This window comes from Hetaerina americana, unplaced genomic scaffold (genome assembly GCF_022747635.1).
Source record: "Hetaerina americana unplaced genomic scaffold, ioHetAmer1.1.p SCAF_3, whole genome shotgun sequence".
NCBI classification, from domain to species: domain Eukaryota; kingdom Metazoa; phylum Arthropoda; class Insecta; order Odonata; family Calopterygidae; genus Hetaerina; species Hetaerina americana.
The window spans coordinates 12,870,531-12,897,321 of NW_027286874.1; the positions used below are offsets into that span (position 1 = coordinate 12,870,531).

Genomic DNA, 26,791 nt, shown 5'->3' on the forward strand with positions numbered 1-26,791 from the left:
TGGTACTATGAAGTGCGATAGAAAGAGAATAAGGCATTTATCACGTGTGGAAAATGACTGGAAAAGCTTTGGCTATTTCGTCGTAAACCGAGCATTTCTACTTCAACGGTCAAAGTTTTAAAAATCACGCTGAGTAATATGTTACATACAGTTTATTAAGTTAAGCTTCTAAGGGTGGGTAAAACTTATTTGATGATAAAAGGTTTAAAGTCAAGAACTTTGCAAAATATGAGAGAAAACAGGTAGGATATTGTGAAGAAATACTCTTTAAGGGCACTACCTTGCTCAGGTTTACAGCCTGAAGATGAGTGACGAATGAAAATTTGAAATTTCAAAATAACCATAAAAAATAAAATTTCGTCTTTCTCCACTCGTGAGAGAACATTTAGAAAACCATTCCCATCACAATATGTTTGTAAAAACTCTGTGTTATAGGATTTTGTGTGCAAAAATTGGATTTAATGTACAGAAACTGTTTAGATGCTTATTAATCACAGGGAATTTCATGTTGAAACTGAAAACCTCTATATTTCAAATGGTTACATATTTCCACATATAGCGACTGGCACCTCGGGTTTCTGAGTGAGAAACTGCACTCTGTTTAGCGTCACGAAAGCTCTAACAGCCAAGAGCTCAATCAGGATTGTAAGTAAACAAATTTTTTATTTTCCACCTTAATAAAGGAGAAATATATTTCTCCTTTAATCCGTGAGTTCAGACAGTGAATAAACAATCTATACACAATATATGCATCAACTTGTGAATCATATTTTTCTTAAACATAAACGGTGGGGGTAGGCAAATTTTGACTTTCTATTTTACCCAAAATGACAACTCCAGCTTTAAGGTTAGAAACTTGATTTCATCCATAGCGAATGCAAAAATAAACTTTAAAGTTGATGATATCAAAGTTGAAACTTAAATTATTTAAGTTCACTTTAATGTTTAAAACAACAAGTGCTGACATCGTGCTCATCTAAAGTTTAAGAATTCGACGAAACACAGACGAGTTATAATACGTATGTATATATTCAACTGACCTCGATTTCTTTTCGCGTATGTTTCTTTTACAAATCCAGGCAGAATTATATTTATGAGAATTCCTGAACGCCCTGCTATGTATGTACGAGGGTCATCCGGAAAGTAGTACCCGTTCGTGCCGCATGAAGTGCTGACGACGCGAGTAGCCGCTGGACGAGGTCAGATAGCTTCAGTGGCTTGTCTGCCTTCTCTGAGCCAAGTTGCGTGACGCTAGCATTGCCTGTGTTGTTTCTGTGATTGTTTACAATGTTTAAAAAAATTGAGAACGCCGCCAGTTGTGAAGTGAGGGCAGTGATTAAATTCCTCAATGCAAGAAACGTTCGCCCATGTGATATTCATCGCCAATTAAAGGAGGTGTATGGAGACAATGTAATGGACGAGTCGTCTGTTCGGCGGTGGTGTCGCAACTTCAACATGGGGAGGGGGAACACACACGACGATGAGCGTTCGGAGAGACCGTCTGTCATTACAGACCAACTGGTGAGCTCAGTTGACGAATTCGTGAGGAACGATCGGCGCGTCACAATTGATGACATCTGTGAGCATTTTCCCAATGTTTCTCGAACAATTGTTCATGAAATTGTTAAACACCATCTGCATTATGCAAAAATTTGTGCAAGATGGGTCCCTCGCGTATCTCAATGAGCTGGCGGCGAAGGACTATGCAGCAGGAATACAGAAACTTGTCACACGTTATGACAAATGCCTTAATTTGCTTGGAGATTATGTTGAGAAGTAGTTTAAAGTATCCTCTTTCAAATAAAATTTTTTATGTTTGTTAATATTTACTTTTGTGTCTTTATTTCACGAACGGGTACTACTTTCCGGATGACCCTCGTAATCACGAAAAATGAAACCAAGAATATATAGTTTTTGTCAGGGAGGATTAACTTCCTATGATACATTATGTTTCCAATATTGTACTTCATTTTATACATGACCCACTGATTTTTACTAAAATAATAATAACATCATCGAAAAATATTAAAAATATGACTTGTTTAATTTTTCGCATAAACCAGGTCGTTTCGTTACGGGGAAAATTTATATGTGAATTGAAGGCAGACTGAAGAACAATCGTTTGCATAACCTACTTCTTTCATTTAGTACGATGTGCAATTAAATAGTAACACGAGATTGCCAATACCATCCCATAAATTTAATGATAAAATCTAAAGATCAACTCCTTTCCTGTTATAACCTTTTAGTAATATCTTACTAAAAGGTGGTGTATCCCAATAACCTAAAATGAGAGAGCAATTTAAATCCAGCTTTCTTATCTCTGTCAAAATTAGACAATTAAAGTTAGTTTGAATAAAAATATGTACAACTCCAGTCAAAAAATCAGAATTTGGTAACGAGAAGTCAGACAAAGCTCTGGCACAGAAATTAGCTAAAAACATACTTGAATCGTGTTATTGAGATCTTGATGGTGGGTTTATTTAATTAAATGTAGGTGCCATTTTGCTCAAACAACAGCAGCAATGGATGAGAGAGAGAGAGAAGTACGTTGCCTTCGTGGCTGTGACTAAATATTTTTCTGAAAGGGAGTATCAAATTCTTTTTTCAGTTTCTTTTCGAGGAGGAGTTAAGCCAGAGATTGCCCCTCCCTTTTTAGACTTTGACACTCAAGAGGAAGTATAAATTTTTTGCATGTGCTATTGTGTGCCTTTGCTGAGAGAAAGGGAGAGGCGGAGGAGGGGGATTTGAGAGAGACGTGGTGAATAAGGGGGGAGTGTATGTGAGACTCCTTAGTCTTTTCTTTCTCGTGACGGACGGGAAGGGGAGGCGAGCGAAGATAATGGTGAGTGAGAGTCGCGATGGGAACGGAGGATGGGGCAGGGATCCTCGATCTCCCCGAAATCGAGTGTGGGTGTTGGGGGGAGCGTGGAGGGGAGTGGGAGGATGAGCTGGGGGAGATTTTTGGGGGTTGTTTATGGGTGTTTGGGGGAGGGTTCACAGAGGAGAATGAGACAACAGCGGGTAGGAAAAGAGGAGGAGGAGGACGTGAGGCGGGGCGGAAACAGAAGGACACAATGGGTGCGAAAGGAGCAAATGTGAGGGGGGAGAGGGAATGGGAGTGAGGGGCCGGAGAGGACACGGGGTGGTAGGCGAGGGGAATGGGTTTGGGGGGAGGAGACTTTCACGTGACGGGGAGAGAGAGTTGGAGGAAGGATGAGAGGGAGGGAAAGTGGGAGGCGGGGGGGGAAGTGTGGAGAGGAGGGAGGAAAAGGCCGAAGAAAGGCAGAGAGAAAGTGGGTGGCGTGAAGGTGGCGGGCGGTTAGAGTGGTGGGGTCGATACGAGTCGACCCTCTCGCGCCCTCCTGTCCTGCCCCACCCCATTCCCCCCCTTAACCTCCCCCCATCCCTCACTCTCCCCTCCATCACTCTCCTCCAACCCTACTGACGCCCCCGAAAAATCTTCCCTTCTCCACTCGCTCTCTCACGCACACAAGAACTCACGAATATGTACTTGCCCTATACTCGCTCGCTCATTCTCCCCCCCCCCCGTCGCTCGACCCCCCACGCGCTCCACCTCGAAACCTCCCTTCAGAAACTAGCCAACCAAGCAACCTCTCTTTCAATCCCTGAATATCACAAGAAATAACAATAATGTGAGTCAAAAGGAGTGAGGAGTGCCAACCGTCTCTTCAACTTTTCCTCTCATTTTTTTTACTAATCTGAAACATTAATCCATCCTTCCTTCTCTCCCCTGACTCTCTCTCTCTCCGTAGTTCTCATTTCTCCCTTCCTTCACGTCCTCCTTCGCCCTTCTGTTCCCTTCGATCGCCATCGGTCTCCTCATTTACCCCACCTCTCTCCCTCTCTCCCTTGACTCTCGAGTTTGCTCCGCATTCTCCGTGCGCCACTCTTCACCGCATTCGTGCTCATTGGTCACGAAGTGCACTCAAGGCACTACCCTTAACACAGACTTCGCGGACCACAAAAGTTTCTCTCTCTCTCTGCTCTCTGTTTAGGTGGGTTACCCTGTATTTCTGCGCGGAAGACGCGTAAACACTCACGACAAACATTTATCCGAGTGAAATGTTTGTCTCAGGAGATAAATTACTCGATGTTTTTCTTTTTGCGCTTCTTAAGATACCAAACGTGCTAAACATCGGTATCAACATCATTAGTAGTTATAGTGCGATAAAATTATACTTAAATTAAATTAGGTGAAAAATAATGTGGCGAAATTTTTGAAGTTAAGACGGAGGGTCGGAAGCCGATAACAGAAATATTGCGATCGCCATGAGATTTCGATGCCCCTCTTACGACTGACACCACGCAATCCAGAGCGATACCAGAACTTGACGAATGTTCGGACACCCACCTTCCAGTTGACGACTCAGCATGCTTTCCTCATAAGGCGACATAAATTTCTTGATAATGCTGAATAAAACAATTCAACGCATTAACTCAAGGGAGACAGTACCATAACTTGTCCTTCGCACAGTGTCGATTCTGCACGCTTAGCCCGTTCATAACTCCGACCTTAGGCTGTTTTAAACGCAGGAATATATGATCCTACTGCTGGACCATCATTTCCAATCCAACGGGAAAAAATGACAGGGGCACGAAATAGCCAATAGTTGCCCGAGAGCTGTCCGGCAAAATTTATCGGAGACAGTTATAGCTTCCCCATCCTCTTTTATCACACTTTGGTCATTCCTTTGCTTCTATTTTCAGGAATTTCTAAAAAATAGCACAGGCTAACAAATCGCGACTCGATCATTTCATATTCTTGGTGCCTCCCTGGGTGGAGGGTTCCCACGTTGTAAGCATAATCTCGACGGAAGGGTATCATTTCGTACAGTATGTGCCAATTTGTTAAGAAAACGTACTTTAGACAGAACATGTAAATGAAAAGTATTGAATTTTAGTGCACCAGAGTTGCATCAATATATAGCATACATAAGAGGTGTCTGGCCGAGTGAGTCCCGTTTCCCCAGACGACGGAAGGCTGAATGCATTTGCAGTTTAAGGTTTCCATCATTCAACCTCCTCGATCCATACATCCCTCGCCTCCCCCAACCCCATTATCCCCACTTTGCCCTTACCTTCGCCCCACTTGACCCTCTTCCGGGTTTCCACGCCCTCTCAGTCGTTCCCGCTCCGCGTTTCACGCACAAAAACACCCCCACCGCTCGCCTTCCACCTCCCCCTCACCATCACCCATCCCCATCCTCAACCCCGCTCCCCCTCTTCTCTTGGCGGAAAATTGCCCTCGCTCATCCCCCTCCCCACTCTTTTCTCAATCCCCAAAAACACCCCCTCCCAATCCACACCGCGTGCCACACACATACCACTTAATCCCCATTGCTCCTCCTTCCATTTTACCAGGTTTCTCACTTTTCCCCCCTCCCCCATCCCCCGCATGAACGCTTGTCTTCGTTACGCCCCCAACAAATACTCACCCTCACCCTTCCTGAGTTAAGTTCAGCCACTCATAACCCACTACCCCACTCTTAGCCCAAATAACCTCGTGCTCGATGGAGACACCGCTGTATGCGTGTGAGTGTGTGTGTGTGTGGGGTGCTCCTGGGTTCCCTCTTGCACCCCACCCCTCACCTCCGTCGTCTCTCTCCTCTCGCACTCTATTATTGTTGCCACGTCTGCCCCTATACCTCCTCTTCTCTCGTAATGACCCGGTTCTAAGCCACCACCTATCCACATTCCCACCGTCCCAAAACTAAACTTCGACATGCATCGAGGTGGTTTGTTAATTCTGGTGTGCTGGTTTGCCCGTTTTGGTGGGAGAAAGTGTTTTGCGGGGGAATGTGGGGGGGGGGGTGGTGGAGGGAGAGAGTCGCGGGAAAGAAGAGAGAGTGGGTAAGGGGGGAAGGGAACCGGGAGGTGGTCGAGAATTGAGCCTCGTGAAAAGTGAGCGGTGTATTCCCGCAACATGCGGACAAAATACCTACACTCAAACACGAGCACATCCACGGTTCATTCACCCCCTTCGATTTTCCCTTCCCTCCTCATGAGCTCTTCTATTTTTTTTGTTTATCAGGAGGACATCGGGTGGACCGAAACGGAAAACACCAGGGGCGGTATTTTTTTCCTTTCCGTCTGCCACTCGTTTCCCTTTCCTTTCGCATCCCAGATCCAAAGCAATTATATTTTAGTGTGCTTGGTCGTGCATTTATGCGGGGGGGGGGCGGGTTTCCATGAGTTTATTTCGTCGTCGGACGATTTTGTTCGGGAGCCCTCCCCCGTTGCGATGCTGTGTTTTCAGGGGTGGTGAGAAGCCAACCACACCCATCTCGATTGCCTGAGAAAGTGCCGCATGCAATCCTCAGCTTAATGTCATAATCCCAGAAAAGAGTGAAAATTATACGCTCCAACTCTCTAAAACCTTGTGGCAACAGAATCTTAAGAATTCGCTCCTCGCGGTGAAATTAATTCTTAAACGATTTCGATAGGAAATAAAATTGTATTAAACGCCAAAAAGATCACTTACTTTTTTTCTATGTAGTATCGTACAAAGGGTAAGAAGAAATAAATAAATTCCAAGGTGCACTTTTCAGATCTCGTGCGTTTTCTTTTCATAGAGTTTCATTCTCTGAAATTTTTTAGATTTTTTTAATAAACATTAATCAGAGAGCATCCGAGATTGTTCATTCATCAAAATTCGGAAGTGTAAGGAAAGGAAAAATTGATCCAAGAGAATGTTTTCGCATTGATTGATGGAGTTGATCCTCGCGAGAGAGCCTCGGATGAAAGAAAGAGGCGTTCAAAGACGCGAATATTTCCGCCCCAACGTGCTTCTCGCGGTGGCTCTTTCGTAACTTTTTTTCATCTCGTTACATATTTCCCCGAGTTAAGCTCTCTTCAATCCGCAGTCGGAATTTCCTGCAGTTATCTGCGCACCAAAAGGTGCTTCGATAACTTGTTTTTTCGATAACTCCTTCTTGCATTGTGGTGAACGCGCTATGGCGGTTCACGGGGTGGACTCTTGGAATGAATTGTGGGTAAGAGAATTCCTTGGGGCGTTGAAATGCTCCGTGTGGAATAAATGAAAATGTTCAAGTACGTGATTACGAGCAGCTAGAGGAAAGGACTCTATGCTCTCCTCAAATGTGCCCTCATTTGACGCATCGGAATCTATGGGGACCGCGAAGAGATCCGTTCACACACACACTCTCTCTCTTTCACTTAATTGAATCGCAGCACTTGTTACGAGTTCTCTCCTTAACAGGCTTTATACAGTGCAGCCGCAACAAGTGAGGAGGAATATAATAGTATTACTCTCGGCGTATCCTTTATTAAACGATTAAAGTAATTTCACTTGGAGATTGGATTGGCTCATGAGAAAGAAAAATGACAAGAACATACCCTTATCACGCAAAGCGAAAACCCTCTTAGATATAAGATGAATTATTTAAATAAATAGGAAGAACGAGATTAATATTTATTGCTTCTATGGTGGAAAACCCCTAGTTAGGGTGAATTTACCTCGTGACTATTCTGCATGCCCCTCTAGTCGCCTTACTATTATTTTTCCTACGATGTCCGGACATCCATAATTAAAACACGTATATCAAACATTTCCTTTAAAGGACCATTTCCTTTAGATATCATTCAGTCCAGCCCCGCTGTTTTGGAGAGAAGGAAGGGAAGGAGAGGAGCATGATTTGTGAGACAACGAATGCGCTCAAAGTAATTCGGCTCTGATGCGGCGGAACGCCCACCTATAGCGCAGGCGATGGAGGAATCCCCTCGCTTGCTCGCCACCCTAGGCTAATCCCCATGACACATATCTGTGAGCCACCACGTCTCAAGTCTCTCCTGCATCAATTATTTCTGGCCATTCGATACGATGTTAATATTTAAACCGAAACAGGTGAGGGGAAAAATCAATAAGGGTACAGCTCATTTTCGTCCCTTAGGTTTATTGAATGATTGATTTTTTCCAAAAATGTCCCCCAAATTAGCCCAAACGACTTATTTTTGGCCACCAATTTCCCTTAGTTTCAATTTGAAAATAACGAGGCGGCAAAGACAATATTGGCACCTTGGTCGATCCATTACGTGATGTGGATGAACCCTCGGACATCTTTTAAAACCAACATGGCGCCTAAACGCAAACTCGAGGAAGCAATCGAGATTTATTCTCAAACCCCTGAACTCAGAGCATCCTTGTACTTCACGTTTGGCAACGTTCGGCGGCCACTCAATCGCTGGCTGTACGAGAGCGAAGCGAATTTTCTATTCAGCACGCGCCCATCTGATCAGTATTTTCCGCGGATGCGAAAAAAATGCATCACCCTTACCGTACGTTTGACCGTCACGCTCCGCGCGATGCTCGTGGCTCGAATAATGCGGGGAAGGGCACGCCTCCTTCCTTCCCACCCCCTCACTCTCTCTCTCTCTCTCTATTCCGAAGAAGGAACTCCCGGGGACGAATTTCCCATTTTTGTTCCATGAATATTAATTACGTACGGAGCACTTTCTAGATTCAAGACTCATTTGAAATATTCTGTTTGACTCGTTCGGAGAGAAGTGATAGTGAGGAAGGGAGAGTTTTTTTTAGAGAGAGAGACATAAGACGGGCATGGTCTGAATCAATTTGCCCTTTTCCTTTCGAGACAAGAAAATGTGAAGAAAGAATTTTTTCTCCCTCCGGAAAGAAAGAAAGGATGAATTTGAAATTTTCATCCCATCTTACAATTTTCGGAGGCGGTAAGCCAATTAATTAATCACCGGTCCGACTTCTGTGTTTAACTTGGAGCATCCGGAAGTTGATGAAAAAAATCAATATCTCTGCGATGAGGAAGAAGGCAACCGTCGGAATCTCGATGTCGGCCGTCTTTTCTCTCTCTCTCTCCCCCCTTGCTCTTCCCTCACCCCTCCCTCTATTGGAGAAAGGGGGCGAACCTCCCCCTTTCGCCCCACGCATACCCTGCTCGCAGATCGGATCGGGAGAGAGCATTAGGAAGGTGCCGAGATGGTCGGCCCACGGTAAGGTGTACGTCCCCCTCCCCGCAGGGGTCGCCTCTGGGTTCACGGGCAAACAAACAAACTCTCCGGCAATATAGCTGCAATACCTACATGTATGCACGCATCCTGGTTTGTGTCTGTGTGTGTGTATGCATGGGCGTTGGAAAGGTGATCTATGAACCTCAACACCTTTGACAACCCTTCCTTCGCAAAAGTCTCGTGGGGCGGAGAAGGAAAGGGAAGGGTGCATGCCCGCCGTCGTCTGAATTAACGAGACCTGAGCATGTTCATCGAGTTGATGTGGGAGTGAGGGGGGAGGCGCCCGGACGGGCCGTTAACCGAAGAGGTGCCGCCGAATGGAAGGGATGCAGACGGCAGGGCGCCGAGAGCAAGCGGAGGCGGCGGCGGAGTCGGTGGGGTTGGCGACCGCGGAGGAGGGAGAGACCCTGAAGTCGCACGTTGCTGCTCTCTCCCGCCAGCTCTCCTCCACTTGGCGAGTGAAATAGACGCCACTCGCCCTCTTTCTGCTCGCTTTTTCTCCCACTCCATCCCTCCCGTTTCCTCTTCCTTCCCTCCCTTTCGCTTTCCTTCTCCTCATCCCTCGCGCGGACTCTCTCAGCCACCGTCGGCACCTTTGTGTGCATCTCTCGAGAATCGATCGTTGGTTTGCGCGCCGTCCGAGAGGGAGCGCTGTGGGTCGTGGGGATCGATGGGACGCGAAGCGACGACCGGATCGAACGCACTCGCGCGACGTGAGGAGGAAAGTGGAGGAGAATGGGAGAGGGGGGAGGGCGGCCAGGGGGAGTGGGTAAGAGGGGAGGGAGTACGACGGGGGATACCCTCACCCCCTTCCCCCTCCCACGAAGAGGCACCGGGGGGAGAAGGGTAAGAGGGGAGGCGCGATGGCGAGGGGGTGTGCCCCCAGAGCGGAGGAAGAAGATGCAGAGAGAGAGAGGGGAGACAGAAAGGGTAGATGGAGAGAGAGGGAGAATTAAAAGAAGGATCGTGTGGAGTCGGTACCGTCCCAAACGGGCACTCTCCAATGAGACCGCAAGCTACTGGCAGCGTCGTGTTAATATTACTGAATAAAGGAATAAATGAATGAACATACGCGGGGAACGCCGTGGAGGGAGTTGAGCGTCGGGCGCGGGAATTCCGGAAGCCGCGCGGGACGGTGGACGTCGTCCGGTCGCGGTGTGTGCGTGTGAGCGTGCGTATGTGCTGGTGGGTAGTGTGGAGCTGAAAATTCCTGGGGTGGGGAGGGACCCCGTCGTTCATTTCGGGCCCAATTTCACGAGAATTTCCAACAAACTCCCCTTATTGGTAGACGAAGGCGCGGATGGGGATCCAACTTCGGTAAAATGGGACGAAGGGTGAAACGGATCGCATTACTCACGTGCAAGCACTCCTAAACAACCACCAGTATAAGGAACGAAAACCACACGGGCGAACGAGGAGGGGGGCGGGGATAGGGGCCACGATCACGCACACACGAAAACCTGAGGTCTTGGGGGGACAGAAGGGGCACACGGTCGGAGGGGTCAACCGACAGCACCAAGTCCGCACTCACTACCCAGACTCACCTTTTCAAACCAACGGCGGCGCGTTCCTTCTCCGTCCGTCCAGTCCGACTGAGAAGAGCAAACCTCCTCCACGAGCGACACCGCGAAACAAGACTCAACACACCTCTTCGTCCTCTGCCGGCAAAATCGACCTCTCTCTCTATATCCCTCCTCTCCCACTCTCTCTCTCTCCTCTCTCTTCGGATCACAACGGGTGGGGAGGGGTATACACGCCGCCCCCGCAAAAGGCGCCCCCTACCCCCCCGCTTCCAACCCACCCCCGCACCCCCTCCTTCCCGACCCAACATCCGACTGCATCTCATCCACCACTCGGGAGTAGCCAACCGCATTCGAGAGACGAGGATCGATAGTGCGATCGTTGGCCCCCAGTGAGGCGCCAGGCGCAGGCGCACTGGGGGCTCTCCAAACCCCTACCCTACTCCCCCTCCATCGCGCTCTCCCCTCACCCATTAAAACCCCCTCTGAACCCCACCGAAAAACCACCCTCGCACAACTTCTCTTTAAGACCCTCCCTTCCCTTCTCCTCCCTCCGCTTATCCCCACACCAGAGGACGCCACACCAAACCGCGCCCCCCACCTACACCCCCATCTCCGTCATCTCTATCCTTCCCACCGCCACCGTATCCGACGCCCCCTCTCCCCCTTTCCAGCAAACTCCCAACCTACGTTTCACACCTAATGTCATGAAGCCTCATCCCCCTCCGCAAGGCTTCCCGACCGATCCACGGCCCCCCAACCTAGGCGTACCCCCTCCGCGCATCTTGTACTATGCGACCTCCCTTTCCCTTTTAGCCCCTTGCCTTCCCTCTTTACCCCTTTTCGGCCAACCCTTCTCGTAATCCTACACACCTCTCCCTCCACCCCCGCACTTCCTCCCCTTGCCATCCTCCCTCGACGTTCCGCCCACCTCCTGCGTCCTTCGCCCCCCTCCCTCCTCCTATACCCTTTCTCCCCTTCCTCCCACCCCATTCCCATTCGCCTACTTGATCTGGTTTTTGTTGCTCACAATTCGAGCATTGTCGCTGTTTCCGTGGTCATTCCGAAATTTGTACCGGAAAAAAGAACGTCTTCAATGGAATCTTCATTAATCCCAAAAGTGGATGTTGGTTAATGAATTTACGATATGCTCATTTCCAAGCGACGGTGACCCAATGGTTGGGCGTTTGGCGGGGGATAATAATTTATGCCGGAGTCCTATCTACTCCGGCTTCAAAAATATATATTTTTCCGTCTCTCCGCTGCTTGCGGCGTTGGGTTTTTCAGACTTTTCTTCATTTCTCATTCCTCCGAATGGAATGTGGTATATTGCCACACATTGCCCCGGCGGAGCCCGAAGAGATTTATAACAGGAGACCATAAAGACGGCGTAAAGCTGTGCTCGTGCACAAGTAACACGAATTTGCACGCAAGCCAGATGTTGAATCCTGGTATCTCTGGACACTTGCGATTTGTTCATGGTCGGATGATAAGCACTTAAACGGGCGAATTATGTTCCATTGTTAATCAGTAATCTACCTTTTTGTTCAGCAGGAGTGCATCTGTCTAACTCGGCATTTCTGGCATCCATTACCGTATATTATTAATCGGAATTCGTTGAATGAAATATTATTAAATCGCAGCAGTCAGCACAAAAATAACCTCGTTTTACGTTTTGGTGAGACTTAGGATGAATGAACCGAACGGTAAATCAAGACGTACTTCGAAGGATGGGCGAAGAAAGAAGCCAATAAAGGTGGGGAGACGAATGAATTGAGTACATCCCGAGGGGTAAGACCTCACTGGAAACTACAATTGAATGAAACGGAGTGAAAAAACTCACAGGGCATGCCAAGGGTCAATTAAGAGAAGCAGATGATGGAAGACGTCAGCAGTGAGAACTTAGAATGATTGAAAAGATCGGAATGGAACATTATATTTCCACACACCAATCCTAATTAATTAACCCAAAGAGGTGAAAGTTTTTTTAAATGGGCAAATTAGCCTGCGTGGAAATTTAGATTTAAATTACTCCGCGAAGCAAATGTAAGTTCAATTACCTGAATTAACTGAAAATTAATGTTTTTTTACTTTTCTTAAACCGTGAGAAAACGGCGTAAACTGTATCAATGTACAACTCCACTATAGTTTTAGGGAAATATTCTAAAAAGTAGATAGTAACTAAATGAAATTGGTCCGATATCTAAAAACTGGAAATCGAGAAATAACACAGACATTTTTCTCCACTCATAAGAATATTAACGGTACAAAACGTAACATATATTCCGCCCACATAAAATGTTTTCTATCATAAGGTTCAGTCGATAAAATTGTTCAAGAGAGAAAAGTTTGACGATATCAGTATGAATGACTGTGGGGTAAGATTTTACGAATGGGACTGAATAAAAGAGTTTTAGATCTTGCTCAGCCTTTTTATTGACATCGTTCGTCAGATAGAACGCCGCCTGCTCTTCGCTACGTGAAGTTATACAGGCGAAATTATTTCTAACGTTCTCTTTTTGTAACAATTATTTAGTTTTGGAAGGAAAAGTGAAAGGACAAGAATCCCTGAACAAATGATCACGAATTGTTTCTCAGAATTTTTCTATGTATCTATATTGTGTCCAATGGTCAAAATTAATTAACACGTGAGCCAGGCCATACACATCTAATAATGCGTTTGATATGGTTTATATTCCAAGAAGTGGACTTCACCATATTTCTTTAACACCATACAAGCAGGATAATCTTTTATTTTCGTGTTATTTTTACGCTATGTTAATTTGGAACTGTGTTAAATGCCACAATTTTTTTATTTATATTGCAATCAGATTTATTAACATTTTATCATAATGATAAATTGTTTGCTACTGCAGGCTCCTGGTGCATCTTCTCTTTTCTTTTTGACCATTTAAATCCTATTCGTAGAGACATTTCCTTGACTAAATTGTTAACTATATTTCTTCTTATCCTCTAATTGATAATCTCTTTTATGTGTCTTCCAAATATGTGTAATGATATATCATAAAATAATTTTTTAGGGGGGAAAATAATCACTTGGCTATCGCATTCATAATAAATAAATAAATATGGTCGTATATATATATGCATACATACATACAGGGTTCGTCCGGAAAATAAGTGTACTGACTCCTGGGCTGGGCGCGCCGCTCCAGGCGCGCTAGCACCGCTCTGACGGGCTGCGATTAGAGGGGGGTATGTTGGCAAGCGACGCTGAAAAAGGCAGTCGGCTCTGAGCTGTGGTGTAGTGAGGAGCTCTGTTAACGCGAACCTCCACGCTTCGACCCACGTCACGGAACGCGATGCCGAAGTTTTTGGAGCAGCGTTATTCCATCAAATTTGCGGTAAAGCTTGGGAAATCGTCTACCGAAACTGTCGGTATGATTAACCAGGCTTACGGGGAGTCAGCCATGTCCAGAAACATGATCTTTCGGTGGCACAAGATGTTCGTGGAGGGCAGAGAAGAGGTCGACGACGAGTCTTCGAGAGGTTCCCGATGATGCCTTCGCGGGAGCGTTCCAGGAATGGGAACGCCGCTGGAACAAGTGTATCGACTCACAAGGGTCCTATTTTGAGGAATATTAGCTTAAGATATGTAAAAGTGTAATAAATTTTTTTCCTGAGCTCAGTACACATATTTTCCGGACGAACCCTGTATGTGTGTGTGTGTGAAAATTGTTGAACAAAACTGCAATAGATTCATTAAAAATACATATTTTGTTTTTAATTCTATCTCCATTATTGTGGTCACCCCATGAAGCGTTCCCGGTCCTCTCTTTGATTCGAGAAGAAACCTTTTCCATATTCCAAAAGACAAGTTGAAACGAAGTTATAATCAGACACTCAATGGAATGAATTATTGAACGATATTTACATTCCTGTTGGGGCTAAATCAATGTCTTCACTCCTCTCCCATCATTCTCTCTCGTTCATAGGTCTTTATCCATTCTACTGGATGACGGTTAATGTGAATTAAGCCGCCGCAGTAAATTAATTACTCATTAAAATAATTAAAAATTCGTTTAACGAAAAGTTGTGAAGTTTCCTATTCAACTCAAATGCAATACAATTCGAAGCTGCGATTATTTAGGCAATGAAAATTTTCGATCTGATTTTGTAAACTTTAAAATATCAACGAACTATATCGGGGAGAATTTTGTGGGAATTAATTAAGCAAAATTTTCGACTCGTTTTGGCAAGCATATTTTAACTCACTCTATTAACATATTTTTGCAAGCACATGACTGTCTACAGATGCAACTCAATCCAATATATATTTTATAAATATACTACGTGGAATTCATTTTCATTGATAACATTCACCTTTAAAATTCATAGAGGGACAGAGGAGTTAGTTGTAAAAAGAAAGTAAAGAAGGGAAATGGAGAGAATGACACGATGTTATTTAAACCTGAACCTTAAACTGATGTGGCGCAAAGGGCACAGCTAAATCAATTTAAACAGAACGCCTAACCAAATGTAATATTTTATTCTCCGCTTTCTTTCTCAAATATCCTGTGAGTATAGGTTTGCTCATGAAATCGAGGGAGCTTTAACTCGTGGAAATCGAAAAATGAAATGTCGGCTTCCTGTTTCCTCCCGTTACAGTGCCCCTCTCATTTCAGCATCCCTTGGAACCTTTTAGAGTCCGACCTTGGATTATTTCACCTTCGACCTTGTGCTCTTACAGTCACTCCAAGAGGAAACGACCGAGAGATGAGATCATTTGTGTCATTGGGGACCTGTGGGTAATTTGGTGGTGGCAGGAGAATGGAGGAACGATGGAGCCCAGCGGTGCTATAGAGACATACTTAACGCAACACGTGTTGGAGTTCATGGAGTTTTGTTCGCTCTAAGTTCTGAGTGAGGTCAAGAATTTTGAATACTACATTACGCTCATCCTTAGAGAATAGTAGGCTTGGAAAAAGCCTCGGTGCCAAGCATTCCGGTGATTTCCTTCACGAAAAGCACTGCATGCGCAGGAGAGGGGCCTGTATGGGAAAAAGAGATGGAGGTTCAAGGAATATGACGGCATAGTTAAAAGGTCCAGTCTCAATGTGAAACGATACGGGTACTACTATGAGTTGAAAAGGGTATCCTTTTCAACTCATAGTAGGCGTATCGTTTCAAATTAAGGAGCGTTGTACTCTACCTGCATCTACCATTCCTAAACTCGGTAGAAGTCTTTAAGAGCAGATCGCAGCAATAATGAAAAATCCGTCATAGCCAGCATTAAATATTCTGAGGCTTAGTACACTGGCCATCTAAACGATCGATTACTACTCAGCATTCTTTTTAATAGCGTTTGATTCCTGTACGTGGGTGGCTCGGCTAACTTCCTAATTCAATACTCTGGGGGATGGTGCGTGGAGAAGGGATAGAAAGGCACGCATCGCCCCGAGCGGAAACCAAGGAACCGAGGGTGATGAGCGGGATCGAACGTGGGTGCAGTTGTCTCTCTCTCCGCTCACTGTGGTGGTATACCCGAAGGGAAGGAGGAACTGAGCGGGTAAGAGAATGGGAGAAGGAGCAGGATAAGGAGCTGAGTAAAGAGAGCCATAGGGGGAGAGCGAGAGGGTAGAGTTAAGAGTAGGGGGGGGGGAAGCGGCGGCGTTTTAAAGTCGGTGGCATTCTCGGTCGTCTCACCGCCTCAATGTGCCATGCTCCCTCGTTTTCGACCGTCAGGCGTCGAAATCTCGCGTGCTTTCTGCTCTCACGGGGAACGACGGGTGGGTTCGTAATAATAATAATAACTCTCGGGCATTTCAATGCACCGCAGCGCCTTTCGTGCTACTTGGAAGGTCATTTTCCAGACATCCACGTTTCAATTTATGCTTCTTATCCCCTTCATTCGAACGAACGTCGCGGGGTAATTTATCATTTGAGTCGACACTGGCGAAAATTAACGCACGGGGAGTGAACTCCGCTTCTCACATGATTTAGTTGTTGGGGCGAAGGAAAGTCTTTGAAATTAAAACGTCCCCTCATGCGAAGCTCCTTGCGCGCAGCAAAACAGGATAGCAAAGAAAGACGCAAGGAGCACGAGAAAGGGATTTTCTTTGATTTCCTCTTCAACTGAAAGGGATAGAGGATTCTAACTCCTATTTTACAGAAGCCTGAAGGGTCTTGGCTCGCGTGCCAATCCATCGGATTTATATTCCGAGTCTTGACGTTGAAGGCTCGATTTGAAATGGGTGTTTTTTTTTAAATCGAACGATCTGAACTTTAACCTTTCACAGATTGAAGTTCCTCCACATGCCAGTATCAGCGATCAGTATTTGAACCGAAGTTGCAACTCGTTGTGGGTAAAAACCTCGTCTTCCAAAGGATCGAACCCCTCTGAACATCTTTTAAGGCGATAACACCGGCCCTCCGAGTGTATCAACAATACCTTTTCATTAGATGTTCTCAGCCTTCTTGGATGCCCAGTCTTCATTGAATTTTCCATGGGAACTGTAAAACAGATAACTAGCAACAACGCGATATCTACTATATTTATATTGAAACCATTTTTTAAATGTAGTACCTTTCATCTACTGATTTAATGCAACTGGCGTCGGCAATATTTACTTCTCCTGTTGACTCGAAAGAAAAATCCTTAGAGTAAGTTACCCCACTATAAGTCCTTCAGTATCTTCATTTGACCTTATTTTATTTGGTTTCAACTGCTGTGTTTACCTTACAGTAATTTTGTACCAAATAAAACCAAACAACATATGTGATGAACCTGTATTTCAAATCAAAATTTAATAGCACTATTCAACAGCATTCTAATGTCCTTCTAATTTCGTTACAAATTCCAGTAGGAAGTAAAAAAATCATTCAAGCTATTCTTATGCTCTTGGTGCTATAACTCTAGCCTTCTGCTCTAGTAGTCCATTATTGTCGGTGGCACTTTGCCATTAAATGATAACACTGGGATAGCAATCAAAAACTAACTCGTTGCTTGTTTCTTAAAGAGAAGAAAGTACTGTATGTAAATTTTTTATGATAACAGAATGCAAACTTGATTTTAAAAAATGTGCGCGAGGCGTATTTTTTTACATCGCATTATGAAAAATTCAAATTTGACCTCCTTATAGTACAGCTAAAGCAATTTGAACCACTTCTCCAGTGTGTTGAAGCTTAAAAGTTTTCAAAAATTGTCTAAATTTTTCTTTACGAAGAGATATTTATAATTAGACGAGCCGTAAAATCCATTCACCGCGATGAGCAAACAAAATTCATTTTACTCAGGAAATAATGAAAAAATATGTGAAGATTATAGATAAATAAGATCAAATAGATTTAATTATGACACCAAAGAACACATATGAGCCCACTGCATCCCATACTGATTTACCCTTTAAGAATAAATGTAATCTCCACACCTTTCAATCTTAGGTTTTATTTTCCTCTACCCCAATACCGTGGAATACGGCGCGCATATCACGTCGAAGAATGAATCATCTCAAACATAGCGATCGATTCTGATTGAATAACCAGATGAAAGCTTGGATCAACGCCGTCTATTTGTCACATAACGTAATCTGTGTACAGGAAAGGGATCAAGTATTATAAACGTCTAAAATATCCATTTAAAATACCCTATTCGGCTTATACTTAAATTTTTAAACCAAATGAAATTAATTCAATTAGTAGTTCAACAACATGACGTCAAATTGGGGTATAAAAGAAATTGTATCTTTTTCCTTGGTTGCCTAAATAGAAACTAGGAAACCCCGGAATAAAAAAAACCATATTAAAATGAATAGTGATTTTGAGATAGGAGTTCTAATGAAGGAATCCTGTTGGCTTCTGAGCATATCGTACTTTTAAATCAGCATATATATAGCTGGCTTAATCTTTATTTCGAAAAATTAAAGGCAAAAAAATCATTCATCAGCATATTGTATACAATGCAGATATGCTTAAGTATTTCCAATATATTGCAAGGCTTTAAAATCAGACAAGATTATTTTCTGCACTCATCGTCAAATACTATTTTGCCAATCACATTTCACGTACAATTTAGGCTATTTACCAAAATAGAGGACAGGAAAATATTTTTTGAGATTTTGAATTTATTACTGTAAAATAAAGTGGTATTAAGTCTACGCTTCCAACTTATATGTGATTTCGCTACATAGAAACATGATCAAGGAAGTTTTTATTCCTCGAAATATGACGCTAATTTTTTATCTTATTGGGGTACGTTAATATTTGTTCATTTCTACGAGAAGGCATTAAGGTCCTCCCCATATGCCATTCTGTTATTTACTGATATGCACGAAAATACTTGTAGATTCCATTGAAAAAATGAAGGATAACCAAGTCTCAGGCATTCATTTAATAAATGTGGAAAGTCAGCTGCCCAGGAATTGATTTCGCGACGTTTTGATGAACGATTGGCCATTCACAGACGAGGTCTCGTGAGCGACGAATGGGAGAGCGGCTCTCCAATACTCAAACGACAGCTCATTATCTATTCACAGTAATTTTCAAAATAGCTACGAGTTAATAGCAGTGCGATTAATGTTTTGATGACTAGAGCGGCAAAGAAGGAAACAACCAATGAGCAATGGACAACGAGAATACCCATACGGATAGTAAATTTCTCCGTCGAAAGATTACTGTCTGAATGACTTCTTTTGCTTGTAAGAGTAAGACGCGACTTCCGTACAATTTTTGTACATATCCAAGCATTTTTTCCCCCGAATTTTTAGCTTACGATACATCTTTTACGTTCCCTCCCATGTTTACATTATAAACTGTATTGGCATGGACTCAACGTAAAAACATTTAAAATCCAAAAATATATTGATGGAATAATACCTTAAATTAATAAATTACTTGACAGAATTTCCTGTTTTCGCCATTAATTCTTGTATTGAAAACAATCGTACAATTACTTAAGCTATGGAGGCATGGATTATTTCTACTGAACGTGTGTGCACCAACACAATATTATTTTTTTAACTTTCGTACTAAATCATTTCAATTTTTGTTAACAACGACAAAATTGACAACAATTTTTTTTTTACAATGAGGTGTCCAAACAGTTGTAGGTATGATGCACCGAGGGACCAAAAAGTTTAAGGCTACATATGCTCTAAAATATCATGTGAGCTTCAATATCATGACATTTAACTCTTCCACATATCCCATTACCTTCCCCAAAGCATGTTCCCTAAACCCTTAGTTTCCATAACGCTTGATACATCGGCCTTTAATGCTGTCCTTCCGCTTCTGAGATCATAAAACGTGATGACATTATTTTATCCGGTAAAATGTGCTGAATACCTCATATACAAAAACTAACTTTTAACTTTCCAATGACAATATGAATAAATTTGAGCCACAATGAAGTATATGTAGATATAAATATGTGTCTACTGAACGGAAAACCGCATTTGGTTTTATATTCTGCCGCTACATATTCCAAACTGAAACTTAGTGGAGCGCAAGAAGCCTAATCTGGTCTTAGGACTAATCCCATATACGTTACACGATGTCAATTTCAGCAATGGATACAGAGCTATGCTCTCATATCAATTATTCATTTCGACGTTCTTCGCATTTATTGGTTATCCCCGTGTGCTGGTGTGAGGGGGGTGGGGCGAAGAATCGATTTTAAAATATCTTATAAAATGATCATGAGACTCTTCGGCGGGGCATGGTAAAATATGTCATCAGAGTTTTAATGACCTAAAATGGAGTAAATGGGTTTGATGATTTAGTCAAAGATGCTAAAGGCCTCACAAGTTTCGGAATTTTTAATACCAATATATTAAGGAAGAGGAATTAAAATTTATGAGAAAATAAGTTGCGTAAAATGCGCGTAGAAAATAAATTAGCTCGGAGAATTCTCTTTTGTCCTAGAATGGTAATTTTGGACTCTATAGGCTAGCAATTTATCAACTTAATAGCGAGTCAACCAACCAGGAATATACAGAGAAGAGGAATGTCATTAAAGGGACGTGGCTCAGTTTAATCAGGATAATACGGAAGGAAGAAGTAGTCTCCATAGTTAATGAGTAAATGAAACTTGGTCATCAAAAATCAACGAAATTTCCGACTGTTCACGAGACGTTTTTGAGTGAATGGCTGATATTATGGAATTTCTAAACAACGTTATCGGTGGCCCAAAAAGGGGAAAGTTAAGGTCTTTGTTTAGAACCGAACCCTATCGATCCTTCGAGTTGTCTGGCTTAGAAACTTATCTGCCTGATCCGGAAAACTTATAAAAGATTAAGGGAGTAGGAAATACGTCTCGATCACTCCTAAAAGGATTAGAACCTCGGAGAAAGACGTTGTCGAGGAGAGAGCAAAACCATATAACAGATATCAATTTAAGGTCAGAGAAGGTCAAGAATTCGATAAGTTTAAAGGTCGTCATTTGCTCTCGTATAAAAATACAAACACTTACATTTACCTTAGGCCCTCTAATTATGATGAAAGCACGCATACGAGATGTGGTGAAAGAAGAAGGACAGAAGTGATTATTGACTAATTTTCTGGCGTCAGTCAGAGTGAAAAACATTTAGCACTCCAAAAATATCTTTTATCCCACTATTTCAACTGCATATTTTCTGATCATTGATGGTTTTATTTAGTAAAAACTTTTTACTCTTGAAAAGCTCTATGAAGGAATTTTTCAGGCATGTGGAAGAAATGCTCTGTTACCATTTCTATGCTGGCCATTGAAATAATAATTTAATAATGGACTTAAAATTTTTAATTCTTCATTTATCGACGTAATTTTGGTTGGCACAGCAAATTAAATTGCACCTTAATAAAAGTTTGGGAAGAGAGGAGGCAGCATGAGAATTAGAACTGCGATCAAAATTATGGCATTGAGTGTTGACTATATGATTCTCATGTACTCAACAACTTGTAAACCTCACCACATTTACGTCAATCTGCGCTGGTTCAGCATTTCTTGAGCCCCTTTTCGTTGCTTAAGAGAGTTGGTCCTAGAAAATTTTTTCTTTACCTTTTGGTCCGGTCGATTCTCGGAGTTTTTTAATGGACGTTCAGAGCGTGTTTCTCCCCGCGAGGGCCTCGTCGGTTTTGGCATTCATTACTTACTTCAGTATTCACGTAACACTTCCACATCGAGGATCGATGTCGACGGTTCTCGAACTGCCGTCTATTTTCAAAAAGCACTCGACTCTCGCCTCAAAAATCACTTGAGGGAGGAGACTCAGGTGCCAGCCGAGCCACATGTAGCCATAAAGTGTTGGACATGGAATCCGATATCACCCGGAGAGGTCGAAATGGGTTTTTGCTCGCCCGATAATTAATGGGCGGGGTGATAGCTTCTGTTTTGTCGGTTGCTTAGAGACGTGCGCAATCTTTCCCGAGACCTGAGAGTACTATTTACTCCGGCTAGTTTTACTGTTACCCAATGTTGTGGGACTGGATTCCATTACTTTTGCGCATACTGACATGTCGACGGTCTCGGAGTACGCGCGAGAGCGGCATGAATTCGTCATAATGGCGAGGAGGCGATGACAATCACCCGTCACCGGGAGCGAACCCATTTCGAGGCGTGCGGGAGTGGGGAGGGATAACAAACGCATGGCGGCTCCCGGGAAAATTTCTGCTGGGACTCATTTTTATCCGCCATCAATAATTGGCGCCGTCGCATCGCCACCGCGGAAATTCTGAGTTGCAAACCCACGTTTTGAGGAGGCTCCGAGACGCGATCGTGATTAATTCAGACGAGATATAATCAACGAAGAAATCGCTTGCTCTTTAAATAAGTGATGGTGGAATATTGGGAGTCACCCCTTGTATTTGACCGAGCACAGCGATGTGGAGCACAGCGATCAATATTAGCCTAAAAAGCGCAGAGAACAAAGAAGCGTGGCTAATTCCCTCTCTCCAATAATCCGAGAATCATGCAAGAGTTTTCTTTCGTTTAGTAGTTCCAACATCATTATGCAATCAGTAATCATACGTAAGAAAGGGGGAAGTGTTACCAAGGAGAAAGAAGGAAGGAAAGGAGAAGGAAGGGTACAAAGAATGTTTTTAGAATATTAAAAATTTATTGCACATTATTAAGTAATTATTTTCTTACAATGCAGAAGTTTCAAAATGTCATAACATTCGCCTAGACCGGGATTATTTTGTGAAGTAAGATTGTTGGTATTTAAAGGTGAATTGATGAGAATGAAGTAACGTATATCTTAATAAAAAGTCTCTCCATTTCTTATTTTGAAAGAAATGCATTCATAGGTAACAACGCACATTTTCTAAATAGTTTGCTAAGAGTGAATAATGATGTGAAATAAATAAATCCAAATCGCTTCCCACATCTGGATGCATCGCCAGAGTTGCTGCATACAAAGCGAGCGTCTGGCGCATTCAATGGATCATTCCATCCAAAAAAAAAATAAATAACGTTGCTCAAACGTCTCAGAATAAATATCGCAAAAAATACTCGTCACTTTATTATTGTCTCCGTTGAGTTAGGCACTCTGTGAGTGGCAGGTCAAATTTCTGTCACCAATTTACAATAATGCATCAAGCGGAGGAAGTTTTGCGGAAAATAAGGAAGGAAAGAAATAATCTTCGCCCTGGCCGTAATATATATCAGAATAAATTCTTTGAATTTGGAGAGCATTGAATATATTTAAAATGTTTTGAGGCACGAAGATCTATCGGAGAGAAGGGTGGATGGATATTAAATGACGAAAAGATATTATATATATATATATATATATATATATATATATATATATATATACATAGAGTATATGTATATACTATATATATATGTCTATATACATATACAGGGTCGCACCAAAAAGTAGTAGGACCGATTTTTTTACAAGAATTTTATTGATGATATACTAACATCGACTTAATAACCTTCAAAGTTTGCTCCTTGAGCTGCTACACACTTAGTATAACGTTGCTCCCATTCCCCGTACGCCCGCTGGAAATTTTCTTTGGGGATGCCGTTGATGACCCTCGTCGAAGCCTCTTGAACGGCCTTTATCGAGTCAAAACGTCATCCCTTGAGCTGTCTTTTCATCAGGGGGAAGAAGAAGAAGTCCGGTGGTGCCAGATCGGGAGAATAGGGCGGGTGCGGCAACGTGGCAACGCCGTATTTGGCCAGGAGCTGTCTGACGACGAGTGCGCCATGGCAGAATTTTCGGCACCATCTTGGCGCACACCTTGCGCATGGCCAAATCCTGTGAAATAATGCGTTGGACGTTGGATGCAGACAGACCCAAGTGGTCTGCAATTTCTTCACTGGTTAAGCGTCGGTCTGTGTTCAGCAGTGTCCTCACTCTGTCCACATTCGTGTCGGCTCTTGCCGTCGACGGCCGTCCGGAGCGATGGTCGTCTTCAACGAGCTCCCTACCCTCTTTAAACAACTTGTGCCACTCAAATACTGTGGAACGGCTTAAGGCTGTGTCCCCATAAGCCCGCTTGATCATATCGAGGGTCTCAGTCGCCGTCTTCCCGAGTTTCGCACAAAACTTCACGGAATAACGTTGCTCTAAATTCAGATTCATTTTGTTTTTCGACGCGGACAAAAAACTTGCTTCTCTAAAAACGGTGTCCTCACTCAACGACAGCCCGCAGGCGACTGAGGTTGGTATTGGTCTGTTGGTAAGAGCCCCCTCCTCCTTACCCTGCCAGGCAGACCCCCCTACACCGCTCCGTTCACGCCAGAGAAAATCAGTCCTACCACTTTTGGGTGCGACCCTGTATATATACATATACATAATATATGTATATGTATACATACATACATATACATACATATATATATAAATATATATAATTATATATATATATACATATATATATATACATACACATACATACATATATATACATGCACATACGATATACGAGGCCTGTTCAAAAAGTTAGCGAACTGAGGTCATTAAAACTTCATTTTGCAAAATTTAATCTACCTCGATTTTGTTCCCTTCAAAGTACTTACCATTCGTTGCTATGCACTTATTCCATCTTCTTTTCCACTGTTCAAGGCACCCTTGGAAGTCCTCGGCAGTTAGGCCTTTCAGTTTTCTCGTTGTTTCTTGCTTTATTGTGTCCACATCTTCCCAGTGATGTCCCCTCATCACATTTTTGCATTTTGGGTATAGGAAAAAGTCGCAGGGGGCGAGATATGGCGAATAAGGAGGATGATCAAGGATAGTGGTTGAATGTTTTACTAGAAACTGGCGAACAATCAGCACTGAATGTGCAGGTGCATTGTCATGGTGAAGGATCCATCCATCCACCACCTTGAGTCAAATTTGGTCGCACACGACGCACGCCATCTCTGAAACGCTTGAGAACTGTAAGGTAGAACTCAGCATTTACTGTTTGCCCTTCAGGAAGAAATTTATGATGAACAACAGTTTCGACATCAAAGAAAACCTGAAGCATGACTTTGATTTTTGATCGGCTTTTTCTTGATTTACTGGTTCGAGGTTCATCTTTTTTTTCCACTCCTTGCTCTGCGATTTTAGTTCAATGTTATACTCGTTAAACCACGATTGGTCACCAGTGATTACCTTATTGAGAAATCCAGCATCGTTTTCAGGTGAATTTTTTCAAGTGAAATTGTTAACTCTTTTCAACTTTTGATCTGGCATCAGCAGCTTGGGCACATTTTTCCTTAATGCAGTTCATTAGCTTTCGTTTGGACAGTTTTTCGACGATCAGATAGGACAAGTACACGATTACTGTTGTCATCAACAAGGTGGTCCCGGTCTTGCATAATCCTTGGCTTTTTATCGGCCATCTTTAAAACGCTTAATCCTCTTGAAAACGGATGTTTACTTCAGAGCATTATCCCCGTGAACAGCTGTTAACATTTCAGTTATTTCTTGATAACTTTTACCGCACTTCACCAAAAACTTGATGTTGATTCGTTGCTCCGTGATTAGATCAATTTCCATTTTCGACTAACGGTAAAAACTAGAACAATAGGAACTAACATAGCTGGCACCATACGCACAGCTCGACGATCCGCCAAGCACAGACGGCTCATTGGGTCTCAGGCAACTAGCGCTGCTAGTGGGTGGGGCTATAGTCCGCGTCATGGCCACTATATTTTACCAGTTCGCGAATTTTAATTGAGCAGACCTCGTATATATACTGGTATGTGTGTGTGTGTATATATATATATATATATATATATATATATATATATATATATATATATATATATACATATATATAACGAATTTCTTTGAAGTTTTCACAAATCAGCCAGATTCTCTCCTTAATTTATACTATTTTCAATGCAATGACGGCTTTTTAATCTCTGGGATGGGTCCTTAAAACCGCCAGTATAATCAGCGTTCAATTAGAACAGAATGCAACGTTTTCATAACATTTTATTGTTATGTATTCCAGCTAAACACATTTAAAATTATTGTTTATTTACGGCGGAAAACCCTGCCCTACACTCTGTCAGACATGAATTCCCGTAACCTTCACCTTGTCTAACTGACATGGAGGTGGAGTGAAGTGCTCCACCTGCATGGGGAAAGGCGTTTCATTTGAAATCGGTCGATTTGATTGCTTTTTTGTGAACACAGGCTAAAAGCAGTATCGCGGGTGAGTTGAGAAAAATTGCAAGCTGTTTGCACTAAGATAAAGCTCCAACTATTCATAAATGTAATATATTTCACCAGTTAGAAGATTCCTTTGTTGCCTGATAGGAAAAATTTCCATCAAATTGAAAGGCAAGTTTCTTCTTTTTAGGGGTTCCGACATTTTTTGCCAATGAAGGATTACTTGCATTATTTAGTTTAGTGAATAATTTGCAATTAAAATTAAAGCTATTAAAATTCTGGGAAATGTAATTTTTATAAATCAGGGGATGATCGGAAAGATCGGAATCATGATGCATGTATAGCTAGCTGAAAATATGCCTTAATTTAAATATGCAGCGGCTTGTTTATCTCTGTGACATTGTAGGCCATAAATATGGAACCTGCGGAAAACTAGAGGAAATAAATCTTCATATATAACTAGCTATCTTTGAGGTCAAGGTCGGTCGAGGTCGAATGAAACTGCATTTGTAGAGGTCAAGGCGATGTCCGGGGAGCCTCTTTAAGAGAGTAAGTCAACGGGAGATTTAGAGTTGTTGGTTTATTTTAGAAATTTGATGATTCTGCATAATTCTGTTGTGCTGTATTTGAAGTGTTTAATATGTCCCTTGAGTATGATGAGTGGATGTTTTATTTGCCTGGTATACTTTCCGT

At 42.9% G+C, this 26,791-nt stretch overlaps 1 protein-coding gene across 1 annotated transcript in view; it reads right to left on the minus strand.

The window, feature by feature from the left end:
• Syn (synapsin) overlaps window positions 1-10,744 on the minus strand; it is a 65,823-nt gene extending 55,079 nt beyond the window's left edge. Inside the window, exon 1 of the mRNA XM_071587689.1 lies at window positions 10,569-10,744. The gene's annotated coding sequence lies outside the window, so the exon portion shown is untranslated. The remainder of the gene's footprint in view (window positions 1-10,568) is intronic.
• Between the last annotated feature and the right edge of the window lie 16,047 nt (window positions 10,745-26,791).